The sequence below is a fragment of the Taudactylus pleione genome, unplaced genomic scaffold (genome assembly GCF_031769625.1).
Source record: "Taudactylus pleione unplaced genomic scaffold, aTauple2 ptg000914l, whole genome shotgun sequence".
Classification (NCBI taxonomy): domain Eukaryota; kingdom Metazoa; phylum Chordata; class Amphibia; order Anura; family Myobatrachidae; genus Taudactylus; species Taudactylus pleione.
In genome coordinates, this window is record NW_028285315.1 from 162,117 (window position 1) to 183,926 (window position 21,810).

Here is a 21,810-nt window from a genome sequence, read left to right on the forward strand (position 1 = left end):
AAGCTTTTTCTAGAGGTATGTTTTGGAAAAACTTGCATATGAATTACAAAATGAAATCCAACATATTTTAGTGATTTATGTTGAGTGAACATTACAAAGTATACCTTTCACATAGCCTAGATTTTGTAAAATCCTTAACTTAGCTGAGAAATAACTTAACTTTTCTACAGGCATGCTATAAAGTTTTATAAAAAGATTAGGGATGTAGGCATTAGAGCAATTTCTCATTGAACTATGGGTGTTCTGATTTCACTGATTCCTTCTAAACATGTGATATGTATTTTTTATATGCAGATATGCAAATAACCATTATAGTATCAATTTGGTCAAAGAATTGCTTTGCAACACAGATTACCAAAATCAAACAAGTTAACAAGTAAAAACTGACATTTTCCTAAAGGTTTTTTAAGTTTTATGAAAATATTAGGGATGTAGGCTTTATAGCAATTTCTCATTGGACTATGGATGTTCGGATTTCAATGATTCATTTTAAACATGTGAGATATAATTTTTATATGCAGATATGTAATATCCTTTATTGTATCAATTTGGTCAAAGATTTTTTTCCAACACAGATTACCAAAATTGAACAAGTTAACAGGTAAATACTTACCTTTTCCAAAAGGATAATTTTACTATGCACCAAAAACCTAAAAAAACTATAACTATGTGTACATCATGCACATCATTGTTTATGTTGTATTTATTTTCCTATGGGAATTACATTTAGAAATGTACATTCTTTACAACATTGTCATCCATTGAATTCATGCAGAGTTTGAAGATTTCAAATTGTGACAAAATGAAAGACTCGACCACGAAGGGACTCGAACCCTCAATCTTCTGATCCGAAGTCAGACGCCTTATCCATTAGGCCACGCGGTCATCTTTATAGAAGTTGTCGAACCTGTGGAAGGTGTGGTAAAAGTAACCTCAAGTATAACATTCAAAATTTAGAAGTTTTTTCTAGATATATGTTTTGGAAAAACTTGCATATGAATTACAAAATGAAATCCAACATATTTTAGTGATTTATGTTGAGTGAACATTACAAAGTATACCTTTCACATAGCCTAGATTTTGTAAAATCCTTAACTTAGCTGAGAAATAACTTAACTTTTCTATAGGCATGCTATAAAGTTTTATAAAAAGATTAGGGATGTAGGCATTAGAGCAATTTCTCATTGAACTATGGGTGTTCTGATTTCACTGATTCCTTCTAAACATGTGAGATGTATTTTTTATATGCAGATATGCAAATAACCATTATAGTATCAATTTGGTCAAAGAACTGCTTTGCAACACAGATTACCAAAATCAAACAAGTTAACAGGTAAACACTTACATTTTCCTAAAGGTTTTTTAAGAATTATGAAAATATTAGGGATGTAGGCTTTATAGCAATTTCTCATTGGACTGTGGATGTTCGGATTTCAATGATTCATTTTAAACATGTGAGATATAATTTTTATATGCAGATATGTAATATCCATTATTGTATCATTTTGGTCAAAGATTTTTTTCCAACACAGATTACCAAAATTGAACAAGTTAACAGGTAAATACTTACCTTTTCCAAAAGGATACCTTTTACTATGCACCAAAAACCTAAAAAAACTATAACTATGTGTACATCATGCACATCATTGTTTATGTTGTATTTATTTTCCTATGGGAATTACATTTAGAAATGTACATTCTTTACAACATTGTCATCCATTGAATTCATGCAGAGTTTGAAGATTTCAATTAGTGACAAAAAGAATGACTTGACCACGAAGGGACACGAACCCTCAATCTTCTGATCAGAAGTCAGACGCCTCATCCATTATGCCATGCTGTCATCTATGTCGAAATTGTCAAACCTGTGGAAGGTGTGGTAATAGTAACCTCAAGTATAACATTCAAAATTTAGAAGCTTTTTCTAGAGGTATGTTTTGGAAAAACTTGCATATGAATTACAAAATGAAATCCAACATATTTTAGTGATTTATGTTGAGTGAACATTACAAAGTATACCTTTCACATAGCCTAGATTTTGTAAAATCCTTAACTTAGCTGAGAAATAACTTAACTTTTCTATAGGCATGCTATAAAGTTTTATAAAAAGATTTTGGATTTAGTCATTAGAGCAATTTCTCATTGAACTATGGGTGTTCTGATTTCACTGATTCCTTCTAAACATGTGAGATGTATTTTTTATATGCAGATATGCAAATAACCATTATAGTATCAATTTGGTCAAAGAACTGCTTTGCAACACAGATTACCAAAATCAAAAAAGTTAACAGGTAAACACTGACATTTTCCTAAAGGTTTTTTAAGTTTTATGAAAATATTAGGGATGTAGGCTTTATAGCAATTTCTCTTTGGACTATGGATGTTCGGATTTCAATGATTCATTTTAAACATGTGAGATATAATTTTTATATGCAGATATGCAAATATCCTTTATTGTATCAATTTGGTCAAAGATTTTTTTCCAACACAGATTACCAAAATTGAACAAGTTAAGAGGTAAATACTTACATTTTCCAAAAGGATACCTTTTACTATGCACCAAAAACCTAAAAAACCTATAACTATGTGTACATCATTGTTTATGTTGTATTTATTTTCCTATGGGAATTACATTTAGAAATGTACATTCTTTACAACATTGTCATCCATTGAATTCATGCAGAGTTTGAAGATTTCAAATAGTGACTTGACCATGAAGGGACACGAACCCTCAATCTTCTGATCAGAAGTCAGACGCCTCATCCATTATGCCACGCTGTCATCTATGTCGAAATTGTCGAACCTGTGGAAGGTGTGGTAATAGTAACCTCAAGTATAACATTCAAAATTTAGAAGCTTTTTCTAGAGGTATGTTTTGGAAAAACTTGCATATGAATTACAAAATGAAATCCAACATATTTTAGTGATTTATGTTGAGTGAACATTACAAAGTATACCTTTCACATAGCCTAGATTTTGTAAAATCCTTAACTTAGCTGAGAAATAACTTAACTTTTCTACAGGCATGCTATAAAGTTTTATAAAAAGATTAGGGATGTAGGCATTAGAGCAATTTCTCATTGAACTATGGGTGTTCTGATTTCACTGATTCCTTCTAAACATGTGAGATGTATTTTTTATATGCAGATATGCAAATAACCATTATAGTATCAATTTGGTCAAAGAACTGCTTTGCAACACAGATTACCAAAATCAAACAAGTTAACAGGTAAACACTTACATTTTCCTAAAGGTTTTTTAAGAATTATGAAAATATTAGGGATGTAGGCTTTATAGCAATTTCTCATTGGACTATGGATGTTCGGATTTCAATGATTCATTTTAAACATGTGAGATATAATTTTTATATGCAGATATGCAAATATCCTTTATTGTATCAATTTGGTCAAACATTTTTTTCCAACACAGATTACCAAAATTGAACAAGTTAAGAGGTAAATACTTACATTTTCCAAAAGGATACCTTTTACTATGCACCAAAAACCTAAAAAACCTATAACTATGTGTACATCATGCACATCATTGTTTATGTTGTATTTATTTTCCTATGGGAATTACATTTAGAAATGTACATTCTTTACAACATTGTCATCCATTGAATTCATGCAGAGTTTGAAGATTTCAAATAGTGACTTGACCATGAAGGGACACGAACCCTCAATCTTCTGATCAGAAGTCAGACGCCTCATCCATTATGCCACGCTGTCATCTATGTCGAAATTGTCGAACCTGTGGAAGGTGTGGTAATAGTAACCTCAAGTATAACATTCAAAATTTAGAAGCTTTTTCTAGAGGTATGTTTTGGAAAAACTTGCATATGAATTACAAAATGAAATCCAACATATTTTAGTGATTTATGTTGAGTGAACATTACAAAGTATACCTTTCACATAGCCTAGATTTTGTAAAATCCTTAACTTAGCTGAGAAATAACTTAACTTTTCTACAGGCATGCTATAAAGTTTTATAAAAAGATTAGGGATGTAGGCATTAGAGCAATTTCTCATTGAACTATGGGTGTTCTGATTTCACTGATTCCTTCTAAACATGTGATATGTATTTTTTATATGCAGATATGCAAATAACCATTATAGTATCAATTTGGTCAAAGAATTGCTTTGCAACACAGATTACCAAAATCAAACAAGTTAACAAGTAAAAACTGACATTTTCCTAAAGGTTTTTTAAGTTTATTAAAATATTAGGGATGTAGGCTTTATAGCAATTTCTCATTGGACTATGGATGTTCGGATTTCAATGATTCATTTTAAACATGTGAGATATAATTTTTATATGCAGATATGTAATATCCTTTATTGTATCAATTTGGTCAAAGATTTTTTTCCAACACAGATTACCAAAATTGAACAAGTTAACAGGTAAATACTTACCTTTTCCAAAAGGATAATTTTACTATGCACCAAAAACCTAAAAAAACTATAACTATGTGTACATCATGCACATCATTGTTTATGTTGTATTTATTTTCCTATGGGAATTACATTTAGAAATGTACATTCTTTACAACATTGTCATCCATTGAATTCATGCAGAGTTTGAAGATTTCAAATTGTGACAAAATGAAAGACTCGACCACGAAGGGACTCGAACCCTCAATCTTCTGATCCGAAGTCAGACGCCTTATCCATTAGGCCATACTGTCATCTATGTCGAAATTGTCAAACCTGTGGAAGGTGTGGTAATAGTAACCTCAAGTATAACATTCAAAATTTAGAAGCTTTTTCTAGAGGTATGTTTTGGAAAAACTTGCATATGAATTACAAAATGAAATCCAACATATTTTAGTGATTTATGTTGAGTGAACATTACAAAGTATACCTTTCACATAGCCTAGATTTTGTAAAATCCTTAACTTAGCTGAGAAATAACTTAACTTTTCTATAGGCATGCTATAAAGTTTTATAAAAAGATTTTGGATTTAGTCATTAGAGCAATTTCTCATTGAACTATGGGTGTTCTGATTTCACTGATTCCTTCTAAACATGTGAGATGTATTTTTTATATGCAGATATGCAAATAACCATTATAGTATCAATTTGGTCAAAGAACTGCTTTGCAACACAGATTACCAAAATCAAAAAAGTTAACAGGTAAACACTGACATTTTCCTAAAGGTTTTTTAAGTTTTATGAAAATATTAGGGATGTAGGCTTTATAGCAATTTCTCTTTGGACTATGGATGTTCGGATTTCAATGATTCATTTTAAACATGTGAGATATAATTTTTATATGCAGATATGCAAATATCCTTTATTGTATCAAGTTGGTCAAAGATTTTTTTCCAACACAGATTACCAAAATTGAACAAGTTAACAGGTAAATTCTTACCTTTTCCAAAAGGATACCTTTTACTATGCACCAAAAACCTAAAAAACCTATAACTATGTGTACATCATGCACATCATTGTTTATGTTGAATTTATTTTCCTATGGGAATTACATTTAGAAATGTACATTCTTTACAACATTGTCATCCATTGAATTCATGCAGAGTTTGAAGATTTCAAATTGTGACAAAATGAAAGACTCGACCACGAAGGGACTCGAACCCTCAATCTTCTGATCCGAAGTCAGACGCCTTATCCATTAGGCCACGCGGTCATCTTTATAGAAGTTGTCGAACCTGTGGAAGGTGTGGTAAAAGTAACCTCAAGTATAACATTCAAAATTTAGAAGTTTTTTCTAGATATATGTTTTGGAAAAACTTGCATATGAATTACAAAATGAAATCCAACATATTTTAGTGATTTATGTTGAGTGAACATTACAAAGTATACCTTTCACATAGCCTAGATTTTGTAAAATCCTTAACTTAGCTGAGAAATAACTTAACTTTTCTATAGGCATGCTATAAAGTTTTATAAAAAGATTAGGGATGTAGGCATTAGAGCAATTTCTCATTGAACTATGGCTGTTCTGATTTCACTGATTCCTTCTAAACATGTGAGATGTATTTTTTATATGCAGATATGCAAATAACCATTATAGTATCAATTTGGTCAAAGAACTGCTTTGCAACACAGATTACCAAAATCAAACAAGTTAACAGGTAAACACTTACATTTTCCTAAAGGTTTTTTAAGAATTATGAAAATATTAGGGATGTAGGCTTTATAGCAATTTCTCATTGGACTATGGATGTTCGGATTTCAATGATTCATTTTAAACATGTGAGATATAATTTTTATATGCAGATATGTAATATCCTTTATTGTATCATTTTGGTCAAAGATTTTTTTCCAACACAGATTACCAAAATTGAACAAGTTAACAGGTAAATACTTACCTTTTCCAAAAGGATACCTTTTACTATGCACCAAAAACCTAAAAAAACTATAACTATGTGTACATCATGCACATCATTGTTTATGTTGTATTTATTTTCCTATGGGAATTACATTTAGAAATGTACATTCTTTACAACATTGTCATCCATTGAATTCATGCAGAGTTTGAAGATTTCAATTAGTGACAAAAAGAAAGACTTGACCACGAAGGGACACGAACCCTCAATCTTCTGATCAGAAGTCAGACGCCTCATCCATTATGCCATGCTGTCATCTATGTCGAAATTGTCAAACCTGTGGAAGGTGTGGTAATAGTAACCTCAAGTATAACATTCAAAATTTAGAAGCTTTTTCTAGAGGTATGTTTTGGAAAAACTTGCATATGAATTACAAAATGAAATCCAACATATTTTATTGATTTATGTTGAGTGAACATTACAAAGTATACCTTTCACATAGCCTAGATTTTGTAAAATCCTTAACTTAGCTGAGAAATAACTTAACTTTTCTATAGGCATGCTATAAAGTTTTATAAAAAGATTTTGGATGTAGGCATTAGAGCAATTTCTCATTGAACTATGGGTGTTCTGATTTCACTGATTCCTTCTAAACATGTGAGATGTATTTTTTATATGCAGATATGCAAATAACCATTATAGTATCAATTTGGTCAAAGAACTGCTTTGCAACACAGATTACCAAAATCAAAAAAGTTAACAGGTAAACACTGACATTTTCCTAAAGGTTTTTTAAGTTTTATGAAAATATTAGGGATGTAGGCTTTATAGCAATTTCTCTTTGGACTATGGATGTTCGGATTTCAATGATTCATTTTAAACATGTGAGATATAATTTTTATATGCAGATATGCAAATATCCTTTATTGTATCAATTTGGTCAAAGATTTTTTTCCAACACAGATTACCAAAATTGAACAAGTTAACAGGTAAATTCTTACCTTTTCCAAAAGGATACCTTTTACTATGCACCAAAAACCTAAAAAACCTATAACTATGTGTACATCATGCACATCATTGTTTATGTTGAATTTATTTTCCTATGGGAATTACATTTAGAAATGTACATTCTTTACAACATTGTCATCCATTGAATTCATGCAGAGTTTGAAGATTTCAAATTGTGACAAAATGAAAGACTCGACCACGAAGGGACTCGAACCCTCAATCTTCTGATCCGAAGTCAGATGGCTTATCCATTAGGCCACGCGGTCATCTTTATAGAAGTTGTCGAACCTGTGGAAGGTGTGGTAATAGTAACCTCAAGTATAACATTCAAAATTTAGAAGTTTTTTCTAGATATATGTTTTGGAAAAACTTGCATATGAATTACAAAATGAAATCCAACATATTTTAGTGATTTATGTTGAGTGAACATTACAAAGTATTCCTTTCACATAGCCTAGATTTTGTAGAATCCTTAACTTAGCTGAGAAATAACTTAACTTTTCTATAGGCATGCTATAAAGTTTTATAAAAAGATTAGGGATGTAGGCATTAGAGCAATTTTTCATTGAGCTATGGCTGTTCTGATTTCACTGATTCCTTCTAAACATGTGAGATGTATTTTTTATATGCAGATATGCAAATAACCATTATAGTATCAATTTGGTCAAAGAATTGCTTTGCAACACAGATTACCAATATCAAACAAGTTAACAGGTAAACACTGACATTTTCCTAAAGGTTTTTTAAGTTTTATGAAAATATTAGGGATGTAGGCTTTATAGCAATTTCTCATTGGACTATGGATGTTCGGATTTCAATGATTCATTTTAAACATGTGAGATATAATTTTTATATGCAGATATGCAAATATCCTTTATTGTATGAATTTGGTCAAAGATTTTTTTCCAACACAGATTACCAAAATTGAACAAGTTAAGAGGTAAATACTTACATTTTCCAAAAGGATACCTTTTACTATGCACCAAAAACCTAAAAAACCTATAACTATGTGTACATCATGCACATCATTGTTTATGTTGTATTTATTTTCCTATGGGAATTACATTTAGAAATGTACATTCTTTACAACATTGTCATCCATTGAATTCATGCAGAGTTTGAAGATTTCAAATTGTGACAAAATGAAAGACTCGACCACGAAGGGACTCGAACCCTCAATCTTCTGATCCGAAGTCAGACGCCTTATCCATTAGGCCACGCGGTCATCTTTATAGAAGTTGTCGAACCTGTGGAAGGTGTGGTAAAAGTAACCTCAAGTATAACATTCAAAATTTAGAAGTTTTTTCTAGATATATGTTTTGGAAAAACTTGCATATGAATTACAAAATGAAATCCAACATATTTTAGTGATTTATGTTGAGTGAACATTACAAAGTATACCTTTCACATAGCCTAGATTTTGTAAAATCCTTAACTTAGCTGAGAAATAACTTAACTTTTCTATAGGCATGCTATAAAGTTTTATAAAAAGATTAGGGATGTAGGCATTAGAGCAATTTCTCATTGAACTATGGGTGTTCTGATTTCACTGATTCCTTCTAAACATGTGAGATGTATTTTTTATATGCAGATATGCAAATAACCATTATAGTATCAATTTGGTCAAAGAACTGCTTTGCAACACAGATTACCAAAATCAAACAAGTTAACAGGTAAACACTTACATTTTCCTAAAGGTTTTTTAAGAATTATGAAAATATTAGGGATGTAGGCTTTATAGCAATTTCTCATTGGACTATGGATGTTCGGATTTCAATGATTCATTTTAAACATGTGAGATATAATTTTTATATGCAGATATGTAATATCCTTTATTGTATCATTTTGGTCAAAGATTTTTTTCCAACACAGATTACCAAAATTGAACAAGTTAACAGGTAAATACTTACCTTTTCCAAAAGGATACCTTTTACTATGCACCAAAAACCTAAAAAAACTATAACTATGTGTACATCATGCACATCATTGTTTATGTTGTATTTATTTTCCTATGGGAATTACATTTAGAAATGTACATTCTTTACAACATTGTCATCCATTGAATTCATGCAGAGTTTGAAGATTTCAATTAGTGACAAAAAGAATGACTTGACCACGAAGGGACACGAACCCTCAATCTTCTGATCAGAAGTCAGACGCCTCATCCATTATGCCATGCTGTCATCTATGTCGAAATTGTCAAACCTGTGGAAGGTGTGGTAATAGTAACCTCAAGTATAACATTCAAAATTTAGAAGCTTTTTCTAGAGGTATGTTTTGGAAAAACTTGCATATGAATTACAAAATGAAATCCAACATATTTTAGTGATTTATGTTGAGTGAACATTACAAAGTATACCTTTCACATAGCCTAGATTTTGTAAAATCCTTAACTTAGCTGAGAAATAACTTAACTTTTCTATAGGCATGCTATAAAGTTTTATAAAAAGATTTTGGATGTAGGCATTAGAGCAATTTCTCATTGAACTATGGGTGTTCTGATTTCACTGATTCCTTCTAAACATGTGAGATGTATTTTTTATATGCAGATATGCAAATAACCATTATAGTATCAATTTGGTCAAAGAACTGCTTTGCAACACAGATTACCAAAATCAAAAAAGTTAACAGGTAAACACTGACATTTTCCTAAAGGTTTTTTAAGTTTTATGAAAATATTAGGGATTTAGGCTTTATAGCAATTTCTCTTTGGACTATGGATGTTCGGATTTCAATGATTCATTTTAAACATGTGAGATATAATTTTTATATGCAGATATGCAAATATCCTTTATTGTATCAATTTGGTCAAAGATTTTTTTCCAACACAGATTACCAAAATTGAACAAGTTAACAGGTAAATTCTTACCTTTTCCAAAAGGATACCTTTTACTATGCACCAAAAACCTAAAAAACCTATAACTATGTGTACATCATGCACATCATTGTTTATGTTGAATTTATTTTCCTATGGGAATTACATTTAGAAATGTACATTCTTTACAACATTGTCATCCATTGAATTCATGCAGAGTTTGAAGATTTCAAATTGTGACAAAATGAAAGACTCGACCACGAAGGGACTCGAACCCTCAATCTTCTGATCCGAAGTCAGATGGCTTATCCATTAGGCCACGCGGTCATCTTTATAGAAGTTGTCGAACCTGTGGAAGGTGTGGTAATAGTAACCTCAAGTATAACATTCAAAATTTAGAAGTTTTTTCTAGATATATGTTTTGGAAAAACTTGCATATGAATTACAAAATGAAATCCAACATATTTTAGTGATTTATGTTGAGTGAACATTACAAAGTATACCTTTCACATAGCCTAGATTTTGTAAAATCCTTAACTTAGCTGAGAAATAACTTAACTTTTCTATAGGCATGCTATAAAGTTTTATAAAAAGATTAGGGATGTAGGAATTAGAGCAATTTTTCATTGAGCTATGGCTGTTCTGATTTCACTGATTCCTTCTAAACATGTGAGATGTATTTTTTATATGCAGATATGCAAATAACCATTATAGTATCAATTTGGTCAAAGAATTGCTTTGCAACACAGATTACCAATATCAAACAAGTTAACAGGTAAACACTGACATTTTCCTAAAGGTTTTTTAAGTTTTATGAAAATATTAGGGATGTAGGCTTTATAGCAATTTCTCATTGGACTATGGATGTTCAGATTTCAATGATTCATTTTAAACATGTGAGATATAATTTTTATATGCAGATATGCAAATATCCTTTATTGTATGAATTTGGTCAAAGATTTTTTTCCAACACAGATTACCAAAATTGAACAAGTTAAGAGGTAAATACTTACATTTTCCAAAAGGATACCTTTTACTATGCACCAAAAACCTAAAAAACCTATAACTATGTATACATCATGCACATCATTGTTTATGTTGTATTTATTTTCCTATGGGAATTACATTTAGAAATGTACATTCTTTACAACATTGTCATCCATTGAATTCATGCAGAGTTTGAAGATTTCAAATTGTGACAAAATGAAAGACTCGACCACGAAGGGACTCGAACCCTCAATCTTCTGATCCGAAGTCAGACGCCTTATCCATTAGGCCACGCGGTCATCTTTATAGAAGTTGTCGAACCTGTGGAAGGTGTGGTAAAAGTAACCTCAAGTATAACATTCAAAATTTAGAAGTTTTTTCTAGATATATGTTTTGGAAAAACTTGCATATGAATTACAAAATGAAATCCAACATATTTTAGTGATTTATGTTGAGTGAACATTACAAAGTATACCTTTCACATAGCCTAGATTTTGTAAAATCCTTAACTTAGCTGAGAAATAACTTAACTTTTCTATAGGCATGCTATAAAGTTTTATAAAAAGATTAGGGATGTAGGCATTAGAGCAATTTCTCATTGAACTATGGGTGTTCTGATTTCACTGATTCCTTCTAAACATGTGAGATGTATTTTTTATATGCAGATATGCAAATAACCATTATAGTATCAATTTGGTCAAAGAACTGCTTTGCAACACAGATTACCAAAATCAAACAAGTTAACAGGTAAACACTTACATTTTCCTAAAGGTTTTTTAAGAATTATGAAAATATTAGGGATGTAGGCTTTATAGCAATTTCTCATTGGACTATGGATGTTCGGATTTCAATGATTCATTTTAAACATGTGAGATATAATTTTTATATGCAGATATGTAATATCCTTTATTGTATCATTTTGGTCAAAGATTTTTTTCCAACACAGATTACCAAAATTGAACAAGTTAACAGGTAAATACTTACCTTTTCCAAAAGGATACCTTTTACTATGCACCAAAAACCTAAAAAAACTATAACTATGTGTACATCATGCACATCATTGTTTATGTTGTATTTATTTTCCTATGGGAATTACATTTAGAAATGTACATTCTTTACAACATTGTCATCCATTGAATTCATGCAGAGTTTGAAGATTTCAATTAGTGACAAAAAGAATGACTTGACCACGAAGGGGCACGAACCCTCAATCTTCTGATCAGAAGTCAGACGCCTCATCCATTATGCCATGCTGTCATCTATGTCGAAATTGTCAAACCTGTGGAAGGTGTGGTAATAGTAACCTCAAGTATAACATTCAAAATTTAGAAGCTTTTTCTAGAGGTATGTTTTGGAAAAACTTGCATATGAATTACAAAATGAAATCCAACATATTTTATTGATTTATGTTGAGTGAACATTACAAAGTATACCTTTCACATAGCCTAGATTTTGTAAAATCCTTAACTTAGCTGAGAAATAACTTAACTTTTCTATAGGCATGCTATAAAGTTTTATAAAAAGATTTTGGATGTAGGCATTAGAGCAATTTCTCATTGAACTATGGGTGTTCTGATTTCACTGATTCCTTCTAAACATGTGAGATGTATTTTTATATGCAGATATGCAAATAACCATTATAGTATCAATTTGGTCAAAGAACTGCTTTGCAACACAGATTACCAAAATCAAAAAAGTTAACAGGTAAACACTGACATTTTCCTAAAGGTTTTTTAAGTTTTATGAAAATATTAGGGATGTAGGCTTTATAGCAATTTCTCTTTGGACTATGGATGTTCGCATTTCAATGATTCATTTTAAACATGTGAGATATAATTTTTATATGCAGATATGCAAATATCCTTTATTGTATCAATTTGGTCAAAGATTTTTTTCCAACACAGATTACCAAAATTGAACAAGTTAACAGGTAAATTCTTACCTTTTCCAAAAGGATACCTTTTACTATGCACCAAAAACCTAAAAAACCTATAACTATGTGTACATCATGCACATCATTGTTTATGTTGAATTTATTTTCCTATGGGAATTACATTTAGAAATGTACATTCTTTACAACATTGTCATCCATTGAATTCATGCAGAGTTTGAAGATTTCAAATTGTGACAAAATGAAAGACTCGACCACGAAGGGACTCGAACCCTCAATCTTCTGATCCGAAGTCAGATGGCTTATCCATTAGGCCACGCGGTCATCTTTATAGAAGTTGTCGAACCTGTGGAAGGTGTGGTAATAGTAACCTCAAGTATAACATTCAAAATTTAGAAGTTTTTTCTAGATATATGTTTTGGAAAAACTTGCATATGAATTACAAAATGAAATCCAACATATTTTAGTGATTTATGTTGAGTGAACATTACAAAGTATTCCTTTCACATAGCCTAGATTTTGTAAAATCCTTAACTTAGCTGAGAAATAACTTAACTTTTCTATAGGCATGCTATAAAGTTTTATAAAAAGATTAGGGATGTAGGCATTAGAGCAATTTTTCATTGAGCTATGGCTGTTCTGATTTCACTGATTCCTTCTAAACATGTGAGATGTATTTTTTATATGCAGATATGCAAATAACCATTATAGTATCAATTTGGTCAAATAATTGCTTTGCAACACAGATTACCAATATCAAACAAGTTAACAGGTAAACACTGACATTTTCCTAAAGGTTTTTTAAGTTTTATGAAAATATTAGGGATGTAGGCTTTATAGCAATTTCTCATTGGACTATGGATGTTCGGATTTCAATGATTCATTTTAAACATGTGAGATATAATTTTTATATGCAGATATGCAAATATCCTTTATTGTATGAATTTGGTCAAAGATTTTTTTCCAACACAGATTACCAAAATTGAACAAGTTAAGAGGTAAATACTTACATTTTCCAAAAGGATACCTTTTACTATGCACCAAAAACCTAAAAAACCTATAACTATGTGTACATCATGCACATCATTGTTTATGTTGTATTTATTTTCCTATGGGAATTACATTTAGAAATGTACATTCTTTACAACATTGTCATCCATTGAATTCATGCAGAGTTTGAAGATTTCAAATTGTGACAAAATGAAAGACTCGACCACGAAGGGACTCGAACCCTCAATCTTCTGATCCGAAGTCAGACGCCTTATCCATTAGGCCACGCGGTCATCTTTATAGAAGTTGTCGAACCTGTGGAAGGTGTGGTAAAAGTAACCTCAAGTATAACATTCAAAATTTAGAAGTTTTTTCTAGATATATGTTTTGGAAAAACTTGCATATGAATTACAAAATGAAATCCAACATATTTTAGTGATTTATGTTGAGTGAACATTACAAAGTATACCTTTCACATAGCCTAGATTTTGTAAAATCCTTAACTTAGCTGAGAAATAACTTAACTTTTCTATAGGCATGCTATAAAGTTTTATAAAAAGATTAGGGATGTAGGCATTAGAGCAATTTCTCATTGAACTATGGGTGTTCTGATTTCACTGATTCCTTCTAAACATGTGAGATGTATTTTTTATATGCAGATATGCAAATAACCATTATAGTATCAATTTGGTCAAAGAACTGCTTTGCAACACAGATTACCAAAATCAAAAAAGTTAACAGGTAAACACTGACATTTTCCTAAAGGTTTTTTAAGTTTTATGAAAATATTAGGGATTTAGGCTTTATAGCAATTTCTCTTTGGACTATGGATGTTCGGATTTCAATGATTCATTTTAAACATGTGAGATATAATTTTTATATGCAGATATGCAAATATCCTTTATTGTATCAATTTGGTCAAAGATTTTTTTCCAACACAGATTACCAAAATTGAACAAGTTAACAGGTAAATTCTTACCTTTTCCAAAAGGATACCTTTTACTATGCACCAAAAACCTAAAAAACCTATAACTATGTGTACATCATGCACATCATTGTTTATGTTGAATTTATTTTCCTATGGGAATTACATTTAGAAATGTACATTCTTTACAACATTGTCATCCATTGAATTCATGCAGAGTTTGAAGATTTCAAATTGTGACAAAATGAAAGACTCGACCACGAAGGGACTCGAACCCTCAATCTTCTGATCCGAAGTCAGATGGCTTATCCATTAGGCCACGCGGTCATCTTTATAGAAGTTGTCGAACCTGTGGAAGGTGTGGTAATAGTAACCTCAAGTATAACATTCAAAATTTAGAAGTTTTTTCTAGATATATGTTTTGGAAAAACTTGCATATGAATTACAAAATGAAATCCAACATATTTTAGTGATTTATGTTGAGTGAACATTACAAAGTATACCTTTCACATAGCCTAGATTTTGTAAAATCCTTAACTTAGCTGAGAAATAACTTAACTTTTCTATAGGCATGCTATAAAGTTTTATAAAAAGATTAGGGATGTAGGAATTAGAGCAATTTTTCATTGAGCTATGGCTGTTCTGATTTCACTGATTCCTTCTAAACATGTGAGATGTATTTTTTATATGCAGATATGCAAATAACCATTATAGTATCAATTTGGTCAAAGAATTGCTTTGCAACACAGATTACCAATATCAAACAAGTTAACAGGTAAACACTGACATTTTCCTAAAGGTTTTTTAAGTTTTATGAAAATATTAGGGATGTAGGCTTTATAGCAATTTCTCATTGGACTATGGATGTTCAGATTTCAATGATTCATTTTAAACATGTGAGATATAATTTTTATATGCAGATATGCAAATATCCTTTATTGTATGAATTTGGTCAAAGATTTTTTTCCAACACAGATTACCAAAATTGAACAAGTTAAGAGGTAAATACTTACATTTTCCAAAAGGATACCTTTTACTATGCACCAAAAACCTAAAAAACCTATAACTATGTATACATCATGCACATCATTGTTTATGTTGTATTTATTTTCCTATGGGAATTACATTTAGAAATGTACATTCTTTACAACATTGTCATCCATTGAATTCATGCAGAGTTTGAAGATTTCAAATTGTGACAAAATGAAAGACTCGACCACGAAGGGACTCGAACCCTCAATCTTCTGATCCGAAGTCAGACGCCTTATCCATTAGGCCACGCGGTCATCTTTATAGAAGTTGTCGAACCTGTGGAAGGTGTGGTAAAAGTAACCTCAAGTATAACATTCAAAATTTAGAAGTTTTTTCTAGATATATGTTTTGGAAAAACTTGCATATGAATTACAAAATGAAATCCAACATATTTTAGTGATTTATGTTGAGTGAACATTACAAAGTATACCTTTCACATAGCCTAGATTTTGTAAAATCCTTAACTTAGCTGAGAAATAACTTAACTTTTCTATAGGCATGCTATAAAGTTTTATAAAAAGATTAGGGATGTAGGCATTAGAGCAATTTCTCATTGAACTATGGGTGTTCTGATTTCACTGATTCCTTCTAAACATGTGAGATGTATTTTTTATATGCAGATATGCAAATAACCATTATAGTATCAATTTGGTCAAAGAACTGCTTTGCAACACAGATTACCAAAATCAAACAAGTTAACAGGTAAACACTTACATTTTCCTAAAGGTTTTTTAAGAATTATGAAAATATTAGGGATGTAGGCTTTATAGCAATTTCTCATTGGACTATGGATGTTCGGATTTCAATGATTCATTTTAAACATGTGAGATATAATTTTTATATGCAGATATGTAATATCCTTTATTGTATCATTTTGGTCAAAGATTTTTTTCCAACACAGATTACCAAAATTGAACAAGTTAACAGGTAAATACTTACCTTTTCCAAAAGGATACCTTTTACTATGCACCAAAAACCTAAAAAAACTATAACTATGTGTACATCATGCACATCATTGTTTATGTTGTATTTATTTTCCTATGGGAATTACATTTAGAAATGTACATTCTTTACAACATTGTCATCCATTGAATTCATGCAGAGTTTGAAGATTTCAATTAGTGACAAAAAGAATGACTTGACCACGAAGGGACACGAACCCTCAATCTTCTGATCAGAAGTCAGACGCCTCATCCATTATGCCATGCTGTCATCTATGTCGAAATTGTCAAACCTGTGGAAGGTGTGGTAATAGTAACCTCAAGTATAACATTCAAAATTTAGAAGCTTTTTCTAGAGGTATGTTTTGGAAAAACTTGCATATGAATTACAAAATGAAATCCAACATATTTTAGTGATTTATGTTGAGTGAACATTACAAAGTATACCTTTCACATAGCCTAGATTTTGTAAAATCCTTAACTTAGCTGAGAAATAACTTAACTTTTCTATAGGCATGCTATAAAGTTTTATAAAAAGATTTTGGATGTAGGCATTAGAGCAATTTCTCATTGAACTATGGGTGTTCTGATTTCACTGATTCCTTCTAAACATGTGAGATGTATTTTTTATATGCAGATATGCAAATAACCATTATAGTATCAATTTGGTCAAAGAACTGCTTTGCAACACAGATTACCAAAATCAAAAAAGTTAACAGGTAAACACTGACATTTTCCTAAAGGTTTTTTAAGTTTTATGAAAATATTAGGGATTTAGGCTTTATAGCAATTTCTCTTTGGACTATGGATGTTCGGATTTCAATGATTCATTTTAAACATGTGAGATATAATTTTTATATGCAGATATGCAAATATCCTTTATTGTATCAATTTGGTCAAAGATTTTTTTCCAACACAGATTACCAAAATTGAACAAGTTAACAGGTAAATTCTTACCTTTTCCAAAAGGATACCTTTTACTATGCACCAAAAACCTAAAAAACCTATAACTATGTGTACATCATGCACATCATTGTTTATGTTGAATTTATTTTCCTATGGGAATTACATTTAGAAATGTACATTCTTTACAACATTGTCATCCATTGAATTCATGCAGAGTTTGAAGATTTCAAATTGTGACAAAATGAAAGACTCGACCACGAAGGGACTCGAACCCTCAATCTTCTGATCCGAAGTCAGATGGCTTATCCATTAGGCCACGCGGTCATCTTTATAGAAGTTGTCGAACCTGTGGAAGGTGTGGTAATAGTAACCTCAAGTATAACATTCAAAATTTAGAAGTTTTTTCTAGATATATGTTTTGGAAAAACTTGCATATGAATTACAAAATGAAATCCAACATATTTTAGTGATTTATGTTGAGTGAACATTACAAAGTATACCTTTCACATAGCCTAGATTTTGTAAAATCCTTAACTTAGCTGAGAAATAACTTAACTTTTCTATAGGCATGCTATAAAGTTTTATAAAAAGATTAGGGATGTAGGCATTAGAGCAATTTTTCATTGAGCTATGGCTGTTCTGATTTCACTGATTCCTTCTAAACATGTGAGATGTATTTTTTATATGCAGATATGCAAATAACCATTATAGTATCAATTTGGTCAAAGAATTGCTTTGCAACACAGATTACCAATATCAAACAAGTTAACAGGTAAACACTGACATTTTCCTAAAGGTTTTTTAAGTTTTATGAAAATATTAGGGATGTAGGCTTTATAGCAATTTCTCATTGGACTATGGATGTTCAGATTTCAATGATTCATTTTAAACATGTGAGATATAATTTTTATATGCAGATATGCAAATATCCTTTATTGTATGAATTTGGTCAAAGATTTTTTTCCAACACAGATTACCAAAATTGAACAAGTTAAGAGGTAAATACTTACATTTTCCAAAAGGATACCTTTTACTATGCACCAAAAACCTAAAAAACCTATAACTATGTATACATCATGCACATCATTGTTTATGTTGTATTTATTTTCCTATGGGAATTACATTTAGAAATGTACATTCTTTACAACATTGTCATCCATTGAATTCATGCAGAGTTTGAAGATTTCAAATAGTGACAAAAAGAATGACTTGACCACGAACCCTCAATCTTCTGATTAGAAGTCAGACGCCTCATCCATTATGCCACGCTGTCATCTATGTCGAAATTGTCGAACCTGTGGAAGGTGTGGTAATAGTAACCTCAAGTATAACATTCAAAATTTAGAAGTTTTTTCTAGATATATGTTTTGGAAAAACTTGCATATGAATTACAAAATAAAATCCAACATATTTTAGTGATTTATGTTGAGTGAACATTACAAAGTATACCTTTCACATAGCCTAGATTTTGTAAAATCCTTAACTTAGCTGAGAAATAACTTAACTTTTCTATAGGCATGCTATAAAGTTTTATAAAAAGATTAGGGATGTAGGCATTAGAGCAATTTCTCATTGAGCTATGGCTGTTCTGATTTCAGTGATTCCTTCTAAACATGTGAGATGTATTTTTTATATGCAGATATGCAAATAACCATTATAGTATCAATTTGGTCAAAGAACTGCTTTGCAACACACATTACCAAAATCAAACAAGTTAACAGGTAAACACTTACATTTTCCTAAAGGTTTTTTAAGAATTATGAAAATATTAGGGATGTAGGCTTTATAGCAATTTCTCATTGGACTATGGATGTTTGGATTTCAATGATTCATTTTAAACATGTGAGATATAATTTTTATATGCAGATATGTAATATCCTTTATTGTATCAATTTGGTCAAAGATTTTTTTCCAACACAGATTACCAAAATTGAACAAGTTAACAGGTAAATACTTACATTTTCCAAAAGGATACCTTTTACTATGCACCAAAAACCTAAAAAACCTATAACTATGTGTACATCATGCACATCATTGTTTATGTTGTATTTATTTTCCTATGGGAATTACATTTAGAAATGTACATTCTTTACAACATTGTCATCCATTGAATTCATGCAGAGTTTGAAGATTTCAAATTGTGACAAAATGAAAGACTCGACCACGAAGGGACTCGAACCCTCAATCTTCTGATCCGAAGTCAGATGGCTTATCCATTAGGCCACGCGGTCATCTTTATAGAAGTTGTCGAACCTGTGGAAGGTGTGGTAATAGTAACCTCAAGTATAACATTCAAAATTTAGAAGTTTTTTCTAGATATATGTTTTGGAAAAACTTGCATGTGAATTACAAAATGAAATCCAACATATTTTAGTGATTTATGTTGAGTGAACATTACAAAGTATACCTTTCACATAGCCTAGATTTTGTAAAATCCTTAACTTAGCTGAGAAATAACTTAACTTTTCTATAGGCATGCTATAAAGTTTTATAAAAAGATTAGGGATGTAGGCATTAGAGCAATTTTTCATTGAGCTATGGCTGTTCTGATTTCACTGATTCCTTCTAAACATGTGAGATGTATTTTTTATATGCAGATATGCAAATAACCATTATAGTATCAATTTGGTCAAAGAATTGCTTTGCAACACAGATTACCAATATCAAACAAGTTAACAGGTAAACACTGACATTTTCCTAAAGGTTTTTTAAGTTTTATGAAAATATTAGGGATGTAGGCTTTATAGCAATTTCTCATTGGACTATGGATGTTCGGATTTCAATGATTCATTTTAAACATGTGAGATATAATTTTTATATGCAGATATGCAAATATCCTTTATTGTATGAATTTGGTCAAAGATTTTTTTCCAACACAGATTACCAAAATTGAACAAGTTAAGAGGTAAATACTTACATTTTCCAAAAGGATACCTTTTACTATGCACCAAAAACCTAAAAAACCTATAACTATGTATACATCATGCACATCATTGTTTATGTTGTATTTATTTTCCTATGGGAATTACATTTAGAAATTTACATTCTTTACAATATTGTCATCCATTGAATTCATGCAGAGTTTGAAGATTTCAAATAGTGACAAAAAGAATGACTTGACCACGAAGGGACACGAACCCTCAATCTTCTGATCAGAAGTCAGACGCCTCATCCATTATGCCACGCTGTCATCTATGTCAAAATTGTCGAACCTGTGGAAGGTGTGGTAATAGTAACCTCAAGTATAACATTCAAAATTTAGAAGCTTTTTCTAGAGGTATGTTTTGGAAAAACTTGCATATGAATTACAAAATAAAATCCAACATATTTTAGTGATTTATGTTGAGTGAACATTACAAAGTATACCTTTCACATAGCCTAGATTTTGTAAAATCCTTAACTTAGCTGAGAAATAACTAAACTTTTCTATAGGCATGCTATAAAGTTTTATAAAAAGATTTTGGATGTAGGCATTAGAGCAATTTCTCATTGAACTATGGGTGTTCTGATTTCACTGATTCCTTCTAAACATGTGAGATGTATTTTTTATATGCAGATATGCAAATAACCATTATAGTATCAATTTGGTCAAAGAACTGCTTTGCAACACAGATTACCAAAATCAAAAAAGTTAACAGGTAAACACTGACATTTTCCTAAAGGTTTTTTAAGTTTTATGAAAATATTAGGGATTTAGGCTTTATAGCAATTTCTCTTTGGACTATGGATGTTCGGATTTCAATGATTCATTTTAAACATGTGAGATATAATTTTTATATGCAGATATGCAAATATCCTTTATTGTATCAATTTGGTCAAAGATTTTTTTCCAACACAGATTACCAAAATTGAACAAGTTAACAGGTAAATTCTTACCTTTTCCAAAAGGATACCTTTTACTATGCACCAAAAACCTAAAAAACCTATAACTATGTGTACATCATGCACATCATTGTTTATGTTGAATTTATTTTCCTATGGGAATTACATTTAGAAATGTACATTCTTTACAACATTGTCATCCATTGA

General features: G+C 30.7%; 12 non-coding genes across 12 annotated transcripts; all 12 read right to left on the minus strand.

The window, feature by feature from the left end:
• Positions 1-812: 812 nt before the first annotated feature.
• On the minus strand, positions 813-885 carry TRNAR-UCG (transfer RNA arginine (anticodon UCG)). Its single transcript has one exon. It is a non-coding gene; the product is annotated as a tRNA-Arg (tRNA).
• A 4,685-nt stretch (positions 886-5,570) lies between these two features.
• TRNAR-UCG (transfer RNA arginine (anticodon UCG)) lies at positions 5,571-5,643 on the minus strand. Its single transcript has one exon. It is a non-coding gene; the product is annotated as a tRNA-Arg (tRNA).
• A 1,844-nt stretch (positions 5,644-7,487) lies between these two features.
• On the minus strand, positions 7,488-7,560 carry TRNAR-UCG (transfer RNA arginine (anticodon UCG)). The gene has a single exon. It is a non-coding gene; the product is annotated as a tRNA-Arg (tRNA).
• Positions 7,561-8,446: 886 nt separating this feature from the next.
• On the minus strand, positions 8,447-8,519 carry TRNAR-UCG (transfer RNA arginine (anticodon UCG)). The gene has a single exon. It is a non-coding gene; the product is annotated as a tRNA-Arg (tRNA).
• A 1,844-nt stretch (positions 8,520-10,363) lies between these two features.
• On the minus strand, positions 10,364-10,436 carry TRNAR-UCG (transfer RNA arginine (anticodon UCG)). The gene has a single exon. It is a non-coding gene; the product is annotated as a tRNA-Arg (tRNA).
• An 886-nt stretch (positions 10,437-11,322) lies between these two features.
• TRNAR-UCG (transfer RNA arginine (anticodon UCG)) lies at positions 11,323-11,395 on the minus strand. Its single transcript has one exon. It is a non-coding gene; the product is annotated as a tRNA-Arg (tRNA).
• Positions 11,396-13,238: 1,843 nt separating this feature from the next.
• TRNAR-UCG (transfer RNA arginine (anticodon UCG)) lies at positions 13,239-13,311 on the minus strand. Its single transcript has one exon. It is a non-coding gene; the product is annotated as a tRNA-Arg (tRNA).
• An 886-nt stretch (positions 13,312-14,197) lies between these two features.
• Positions 14,198-14,270, minus strand: TRNAR-UCG (transfer RNA arginine (anticodon UCG)). Its single transcript has one exon. It is a non-coding gene; the product is annotated as a tRNA-Arg (tRNA).
• An 886-nt stretch (positions 14,271-15,156) lies between these two features.
• Positions 15,157-15,229, minus strand: TRNAR-UCG (transfer RNA arginine (anticodon UCG)). Its single transcript has one exon. It is a non-coding gene; the product is annotated as a tRNA-Arg (tRNA).
• An 886-nt stretch (positions 15,230-16,115) lies between these two features.
• TRNAR-UCG (transfer RNA arginine (anticodon UCG)) lies at positions 16,116-16,188 on the minus strand. Its single transcript has one exon. It is a non-coding gene; the product is annotated as a tRNA-Arg (tRNA).
• A 1,844-nt stretch (positions 16,189-18,032) lies between these two features.
• Positions 18,033-18,105, minus strand: TRNAR-UCG (transfer RNA arginine (anticodon UCG)). The gene has a single exon. It is a non-coding gene; the product is annotated as a tRNA-Arg (tRNA).
• A 1,834-nt stretch (positions 18,106-19,939) lies between these two features.
• TRNAR-UCG (transfer RNA arginine (anticodon UCG)) lies at positions 19,940-20,012 on the minus strand. Its single transcript has one exon. It is a non-coding gene; the product is annotated as a tRNA-Arg (tRNA).
• Between the last annotated feature and the right edge of the window lie 1,798 nt (positions 20,013-21,810).